The 7500-nt window shown below is 48.1% G+C and overlaps 6 non-coding genes across 6 annotated transcripts in view; 2 read left to right on the top strand and 4 right to left on the bottom strand.

Annotated features, from left to right (window-relative positions):
* Positions 1–76, top strand: part of LOC146486813 (5S ribosomal RNA) — a 119-nt gene extending 43 nt beyond the window's left edge. The window contains exon 1 of the ribosomal RNA XR_014858571.1: positions 1–76. This exon is cut by the window's left edge and continues 43 nt beyond it. This is a non-coding gene — a ribosomal RNA (5S ribosomal RNA).
* An 847-nt stretch (positions 77–923) lies between these two features.
* LOC146486812 (U1 spliceosomal RNA) lies at positions 924–1087 on the bottom strand. Its single transcript, XR_014858775.1, has one exon. It is a non-coding gene; the product is annotated as a U1 spliceosomal RNA (small nuclear RNA).
* Positions 1088–3370: 2283 nt separating this feature from the next.
* Positions 3371–3562, bottom strand: LOC146486811 (U2 spliceosomal RNA). Its single transcript, XR_014858654.1, has one exon. It is a non-coding gene; the product is annotated as a U2 spliceosomal RNA (small nuclear RNA).
* Positions 3563–4036: 474 nt separating this feature from the next.
* LOC146486810 (5S ribosomal RNA) lies at positions 4037–4155 on the top strand. Its single transcript, XR_014858570.1, has one exon. It is a non-coding gene; the product is annotated as a 5S ribosomal RNA (ribosomal RNA).
* An 835-nt stretch (positions 4156–4990) lies between these two features.
* Positions 4991–5154, bottom strand: LOC146486809 (U1 spliceosomal RNA). Its single transcript, XR_014858773.1, has one exon. It is a non-coding gene; the product is annotated as a U1 spliceosomal RNA (small nuclear RNA).
* Positions 5155–7455: 2301 nt separating this feature from the next.
* Positions 7456–7500, bottom strand: part of LOC146486808 (U2 spliceosomal RNA) — a 192-nt gene continuing 147 nt past the window's right edge. The window contains exon 1 of the small nuclear RNA XR_014858651.1: positions 7456–7500. This exon is cut by the window's right edge and continues 147 nt beyond it. This is a non-coding gene — a small nuclear RNA (U2 spliceosomal RNA).

Genomic DNA, 7500 nt, shown 5'->3' with positions numbered 1-7500 from the left:
CACCGAAGTTAAGCCCTGTCGGGCGGGGTTAGTACTTGGATGGGTGACCGCCTGGGAATACCCCGTGTTGTAGGCTTTCCTTTTACGTTTTTTTTGCGAGCAATCAACGATTTTGCCTTTTGTGAACGATCGATACGGCCTTCTTGAAACAGTTCAGGGACATATAAGGCCTACGATTCATTTAGACCGCAAAAAACCCATTCAAAAGCTCGAACACTGCCGCAATGTGCGGTCCGAGTTCGTGAGCGCGCGAGAATGTTTAAATTTCGCCTATGACATCAAATTAACACTTTGTGACATCAAATTATTCGAAGCAACAACAACGGAGACGACACAAACTCGATTTGAATGAAATTCCAGCACCTTTTAGACGTGAAAATCAAGTACACGGCAAGGAAAATCAAGCAATCATTCATTTAACTACAATCAAACACAACGAACAGCGTAATCTTTCCAACGGTTATTTAATAACGGTCGGAAATCAGCGCGCGGAGACAGCAATTTTTTTGCAACGAAACGACAACTTGAAAAGCTCATTCAACTAAACAAATCCAGCAACAAGAAAATCTACTCACGATTTAGACGAACTTCTTTCTGGCAGCGCTTTGTTCGTTTGTTCCTTCCTTCTCGTATTTAACACAGCTCCACGATCGCCCGCTCGACAGCTCAGTTCATTCATTCATTTCACGCTGCAAGTATATAACGTTGGAAAGCGTAAGTAATTGCCGTTCTCTCTTGTCGAATTCTAGGTACAGTAAAGCAACAGAAGGCCGTAAACAAAAGCAAACCTACCCTTTTTTCCTTTCTTGCTTGGCAATCACATAAATCACTCGCTGCTCTGCTCTTGCAACCGTCCGTACTCCATCTGAAACATAACAAAACAAAGCCGCGCGCGTGTTAGTTGAACATTAACTAGCAACCATCGGGGACTAGCGCGAACGCAGGTCCCCACTACCAGAAATTATACGCTCGAGTTACCCACATTTGGGGTAATCGCAAGGGTCAACCCAATCGAAGTGCAATGAAAGGGCCTCACCTTGAGAGGACTGCCTCCTTGATCACAGTACCTCCCGCGTCAGGTAAGTTTTTTTGTGTTTAAGGTGAATGGCCAGGCCCCCAGTGGGGTGGAGTGCAATGCCTGCCAGACAATACCGAATTATCCCAACGAGCAAATCGAACGAAGGGTTCACCTTAAACGGGAGGTGCACCAGCACGTCAAACTCACCGGGGGATCGAACCCCGCTCCCTACAAACATTGTTACAAGACAAACACAAACTAAACAAGACAGAACAAATCAACAAATAAAAACGCGAGAGGCACAACATGAACACACTCGCTCAAACACAGAAGCATAACAGGACGACACACTCACTCAACCAAACCGCCAACAAAACCAAACGACCACGACGACATCAACAACACCGCCCAAAACAACAGACCACGATGACAAAATAAACACCACTTGAGGACAGTACAACCAATCAAGGCGACCGTCCAAAGGACAAATCCAAAAAATACACACACTCAGGCAAGCCCAGTACAACCAACAAACCGCCAACAAAACCAAACGACCACGACGACATCAACGACACCGACCAAAACAACAGACCACGACGACATCAACGACGCCGCTCCACAATACCATCAACCCATTTGCTCCCGGAACCAACTTGAACACGAACTTTCCTCCTACGCCAATCAACAGACAAGATTTGCTGACGACGATACAAAAACTCCCTCGGAATAAGACGAACACCATCCCGAACATTAATACCCTCCTCAATCACAGTAACAACAGGGTCAGACAAAGCCTGCGAGTCAGACAAAGGAGTATTTACCACTTGACCATCTTGAAAACTCGCCGAATTCGGGGAGTAAGGCGTATAACACCACCGCAAAGTATCAATGTCAACAGGAGAACGATCAGGCTCACCAGGGGGATCAACAACAGGGGAAGCCTCGGCCAAAACACTCTGACTGGCATCAGCATTAGCTCCACCAGCTGCACCGGCCACGCCAGCTGCACTAACAGGACCAACCGCAGCACTATTCTCACCCGCCACACCAGCAACAGAACCAACCGCAGCAGCATTCTCACCCGCCACACCAGCAACCTCACTAACATCAGACGCGACAGAAGCACCATCATCTCCAACCACACTACTGGCAGGAGTATCATCCACACCACTGACCTCGCCAGCAGAAGCATCGTCCATACCACTGACCTCACCATCAGTAGAAGCGGCAGGAGCATACTCAATCTCACCAACATCATCCGCGGAGGGGCGAACAGGAACGTAAGGAACAGGAACGTAAGAAGGAACAGAGGCAGCAGCAGCTTCAGCCGGAGTAGGATCTGCCGAGGCAGCCAACTGAACAGAACCCCAAGCACGAGGAGCATTCTTACAATTTCTTGCCAAATGGCCAGACTGCAGACAGCGGCGACATTTACCCCTAAGGGGACAGTCCTTCGAGACATGACCACTCTTGTTACAGATATCGCACTCAACGGGTTGACCACGGTACCAGATTTTAACCAGAGAACCATCAATATCCAAGGAACGCGGGATACGGGACTTACGGACCATTCGAACAATACGAGTGCCAGTAGAAACAGTACTTAAATCCGGATAGTGCTGCATACTAACATCATGGACTTCACCAAAGGAACTCAAGACACGACGAAGAGCAGACGGATGAGACTCGAACGGATAATGGAACACCAAAACATTCTCCATCCTGGGGCCAGGTCTAACGACACGACACTGGACACTACCAACAGCAATAGAATCAGCAGACTCAACAGATAACTTGCCAGCACTGGAGACAAAGGTCACTTGGACATTACCACCAGGCACAAACTGGATGGACTCCACGGGGAAACGCGAATCAAACTTAGCATGAATACACTTTGCAATGTCAACACGACTCGCAGCAGACGGAAATTCAGTAACATTCAGAACCACGGTCCGCTGAAAAGGGCCCGACATCATGCTTAATAAGAAGTTAAGCACCACTCCGTATGGTCACCAAAACGGATGGGTGACCAAACACGTGTATAGCGAAAAAACGCCCAACAGACGCCAAAACGCCCACTTCGCCTGATTTGGGGACCAAAAAACCTTACCACAAAATGATAGGGCCTCCGGCCATACTCCCGCGTCAGGTAAGTATGAAATGCTTTGCGCCCCTCGACAACGGAAAAATTGCCTTACCCCTATATCCCTTGTGGTTTTTCTTTTAGTGGCCATCAGATCCGGGACTTGTCACTTCTCTGCGCTACCTCTACATACATCCTGTGGGGAGACAGACACACAAAGTTCAATTTCATTTCAATTCTGTTTTTTAGTTGAATATTTCTTCCCCAAGGGGAAGTGGGCCGCGCTCGGAGGTAGTGCTATACCGAGGCAACCCGTGGCTGGGACGAGGCAAGCCTCTTTTCCACAGCCCAGTTCCAAAAATCAGTTTAATATATGAGCTGCTCAATGAGCAGCGTATCAGATATTAAGCTGATAAGAACAGATACTACACTTGATCTTAGCCAAAAGGCCGAGAAGCGATGGCGAACAAGTCCGCGGAACGAAGGTTGGTTCTTGTTCCCTAGCCTCGAGATATGGTGGCCCGAAAACTGTCGCATTTCCAGCTCCTGTTGCAATGCTGGCCCGGTTTCTGAGCTGCACGCTGGGTTGTGACATTGTACTTTAACCCCCAACAGGGAAGAGACTCAACACGCCGCTGACCTACGAGCAAACTGGCAGTATTGAAAGCGACAAAGAGTCACGTCAGTTACCCGCTGACAATTTGTGTAAGAAAGTTAACAGAAAGTGATTTCGTGGAAACGAGGCCCTCGTAGGCGACTTACATACGTTGCTGATTTGCAGCTGATTCCGCGTTTCACGCGAGTTAACATGGCTAGCCACTCAAAAGAACGAAACGCGATCACTTTGTCACTTTCACGACCTACTCTAGGGAAAAAGCTAGATGTATCCTGTGACACCTTCCCTATAAAGCAGTAAATTTGCGCCCCTTTCTCTTGTCTACGACCATACCACAGGGAAAACACCGGTTCTCGTCCGATCACCGAAGTTAAGCCCTGTCGGGCGGGGTTAGTACTTGGATGGGTGACCGCCTGGGAATACCCCGTGTTGTAGGCTTTCCTTTTACGTTTCTTTGCGAGCAATCAACGATTTTGCCTTTTGCGAACGATCGATGCGGGCTTCTTGAAACAGTTCAGGGACAACATAAAAGGCCTACGATTCATTTAGACCGCAAAAAACCCATTCAAAAGCTCGAAGACTGGCGCAATGTGCGGTCCGAGTTCGTGAGCGCGCGAGAATGTTTAAATTTCGCCTATGACATCAAATTAACACTTTGTGACATCAAATTATTCGAAGCAACAATAACGGAGACGACACAAACTCGATTTGAATGAAATTCCAGCGCCTTTTAGACGTGAAAATCAAGTACACGGCAAGGAAAATCAAGCAATCATTCATTGAACTACAATCAAACACAACAAACAGCGTAATCTTTCCAACGGTTATTTAATAACGGTCGGAAAGACAGAAATTTTTTGCAACGAAACGACAACTTGAAAAGCTCATTCAACTAAACAAATCCAGCAACAAGAAAATCTACTCACGATTCAGACGAACTTCTTTCTGGCAGCGCTTTGTTCGTTTGTCCCTTCCTTCCCGTATTTAACACAGCTCCACGATCGCCCGCTCGACAGCTCAGTTCATTCATTCATTTCACGCTGCAAGTATATAAAGTTGGAAAGCGTAAGTAATTGCCGTTCTCTCTTGTCGAATTCTAGGTACAGTAAAGCAACAGAAGGCCGTAAACAAAAGCAAACCTACCCTTTTTCCTTTCTTGCTTGGCAATCACATAAATCACTCGCTGCTCTGCTCTTGCAACCGTCCGTACTCCATCTGAAACATAACAAAACAAAGCCGCGCGCGTGTTAGTTGAACATTAACTAGCAACCATCGGGGACTAGCGCGAACGCAGGTCCCCACTACCAGAAATTATACGCTCGAGTTACCCACATTTGGGGTAATCGCAAGGGTCAACCCAATCGAAGTGCAATGAAAGGGCCTCACCTTGAGAGGACTGCCTCCTTGATCACAGTACCTCCCGCGTCAGGTAAGTTTTTTTTGTATTTAGGTGGTCCACCAGGCGAAGTGCAATGCCCAGCAGCCATAGACACAAGATAAAGACAAAGACACAAGATAAATACGGACCACCAAGGAGAGGGAGCACCTCCATACGGAGCCGGCTCGCCAAACTACGCCGGGGAGTCGAACCCCGCCTCACCTACAGGAAAAGACGAGAACAAGAGAAACCAGTACAACCAGAAAGAAAACAGGACGACACACTCACTTAAACCACGCAGGACACAAACCAACAAACCAACATACTCACTCAAAACAAACCGCAGAAACAGGAGGACTCAAACCAGAATTAAAGGCAAAACAAAGCAGCCAACCAAAACAAATGATGCAACAAACCACCGCAAACTCAAGGACGCCGCCGCCGCACAAGAGCATCAACCCATTGAGTCTTGTCCCCAACCAGAATACGTAACTTCTTCTTAGGAAAATCAGTAGCCACAATACGCTGACGACGAAGCACAATGTCCTTTGCAATAAGACAGTACGGAAAGTTAGGTAGTTCGCTCGGGTATCCAGACCTCACACCCTCTGGAACATACAAAATAACTGGATCAGCCGAAGAAACATCACCCTCCTCAAGCACAGTAACAGCAGGGCTTGACAAGCCAGACAAAGGGGTATTCACCACTTGACCATCAGGAAAATCGTCAGCAGAAAACTGACACTGAAATTGAGATTCCTCGCCAGCAGAAACATTCACATCAGCAGAAGCAGAATCAACCACATCACCACCCGACTTCTCAATAATATCAATGAGAGGACGATCAGACACTACAGGGGGGACAACAACAGCAGAAACTCCAGCCAAAACACTCTGACTGGCCTCAGGATCACCAACGTCACCATTAACCGACTCATCACCATCTACACTAGCAGAATCCTCATCACAGGCAGAAGAAGATTCAGCATTACCAACCTCCATCTTCCCATCATCCATACCCCAATTTTCATCCGCACCATATACACCAATAGCAAACGAAGGAGTCGGAGCCAATGAGGCAGACGCAGCAGGAACAACAGGGGGACGAGCAGGAACAGAAACAGCAGCAGCTTCAACGGGACGAGCAGGAACCGAAACAGCAGCACCTTCAGCGGGACGAGCAGGAACAGAAACAGCAGCAGCTTCAGCGGGACGAGCAGGAAAAGAAACAGCAGCAGCTTCAGCGGGTGTAGGATCCTGAGAGGCCACAGAAGAACCGGACGGCGGGACAGCATCCCCAGACGACGGCACAGTATCCCAGGCACGAGGAGCATTCTTACAATTGCGAGCCAGATGGCCAGGCTGCAAACAGCGACGACATTTGCCTTTCAAAGGACAGACTTTGGAGACATGACCACTCTTGCCACAGATGTCACATTCAACGGGCTGACCACGATACCAAACTTTCACCAAAACACCGTTAACATCCAAGGAGCGCGGGATACTAGCCTTGCGGACCATACGGACAATACGAGTACCAGTAGCGACAGTATTCAGGTCAGGATAATGCTGCATAGAAACATCATGTACTTCACCAAAGGAGCTCAAAACACGGCGTAAAGCAGACGGGTTGGACTCAAACGGGTAGTGGAACACAAGCACATTCTCCATTTTAGGGCCAGGCCTCACAACACGACACTGCACATTACCAATGGCGATGGTATCAACAGACTCAACAGAACGTTTGGCATCGCTGGAACGGAACGTGACTTGAACATGGCCGCCAGGAACAAACTGGATGGACTCTACTGGAAAACGGGACGAAAACTTCGCATCCACGCACTTGGCAATGTCCACTCGACTAGCAGTCGACGGGAAACCAGCAACATTTAGGACCACAGTCCGAAGAAAAGGCACCGCCATAACGCTCAACAAAAAGTTAAGCACCACTCCGTAGGGTTACAAAGTGGATGGGCGACCAACAGCGCAGGAACACCCCCACAAGGCCCACAATCTAGCGAGAGAAAGCAGGCCTGGGGAGCACACAAGGCGCCAATAAATCTGTAAAGCAACAGGCAACTGAAGCAAAACAGTAAAGACCAAGTCTTTCAACTTTTAACGGTCTGGATACTAGCCTTAACAGGATAAACCCGCGTCAGGTAAGTATGAAATGCTTTGCGCCCCTCGACAACGGAAAAATTGCCTTACCCCTATATCCCTTGTGGTTTTTCTTTTAGTGGCCATCAGATCCGGGACTTGTCACTTCTCTGCTACCTCTACATACATCCTGTGGGGAGACAGACACACAAAGTTCTATTTCATTTCAATTCTGTTTTTTGGTTGAATATTTCTTCCCCAAGGGGAAGTGGGCCGCGCTCGGAGGTAGTGCTATACCGAGGCAACCC

Source organism: Pavona decussata, unplaced genomic scaffold (assembly GCF_977016875.1).
Source record: "Pavona decussata unplaced genomic scaffold, jaPavDecu1.1 SCAFFOLD_19, whole genome shotgun sequence".
NCBI classification, from domain to species: domain Eukaryota; kingdom Metazoa; phylum Cnidaria; class Anthozoa; order Scleractinia; family Agariciidae; genus Pavona; species Pavona decussata.
Note: the sequence above shows the minus strand (reverse complement) of the source record. Positions and strands in the feature narration are given on the sequence as shown.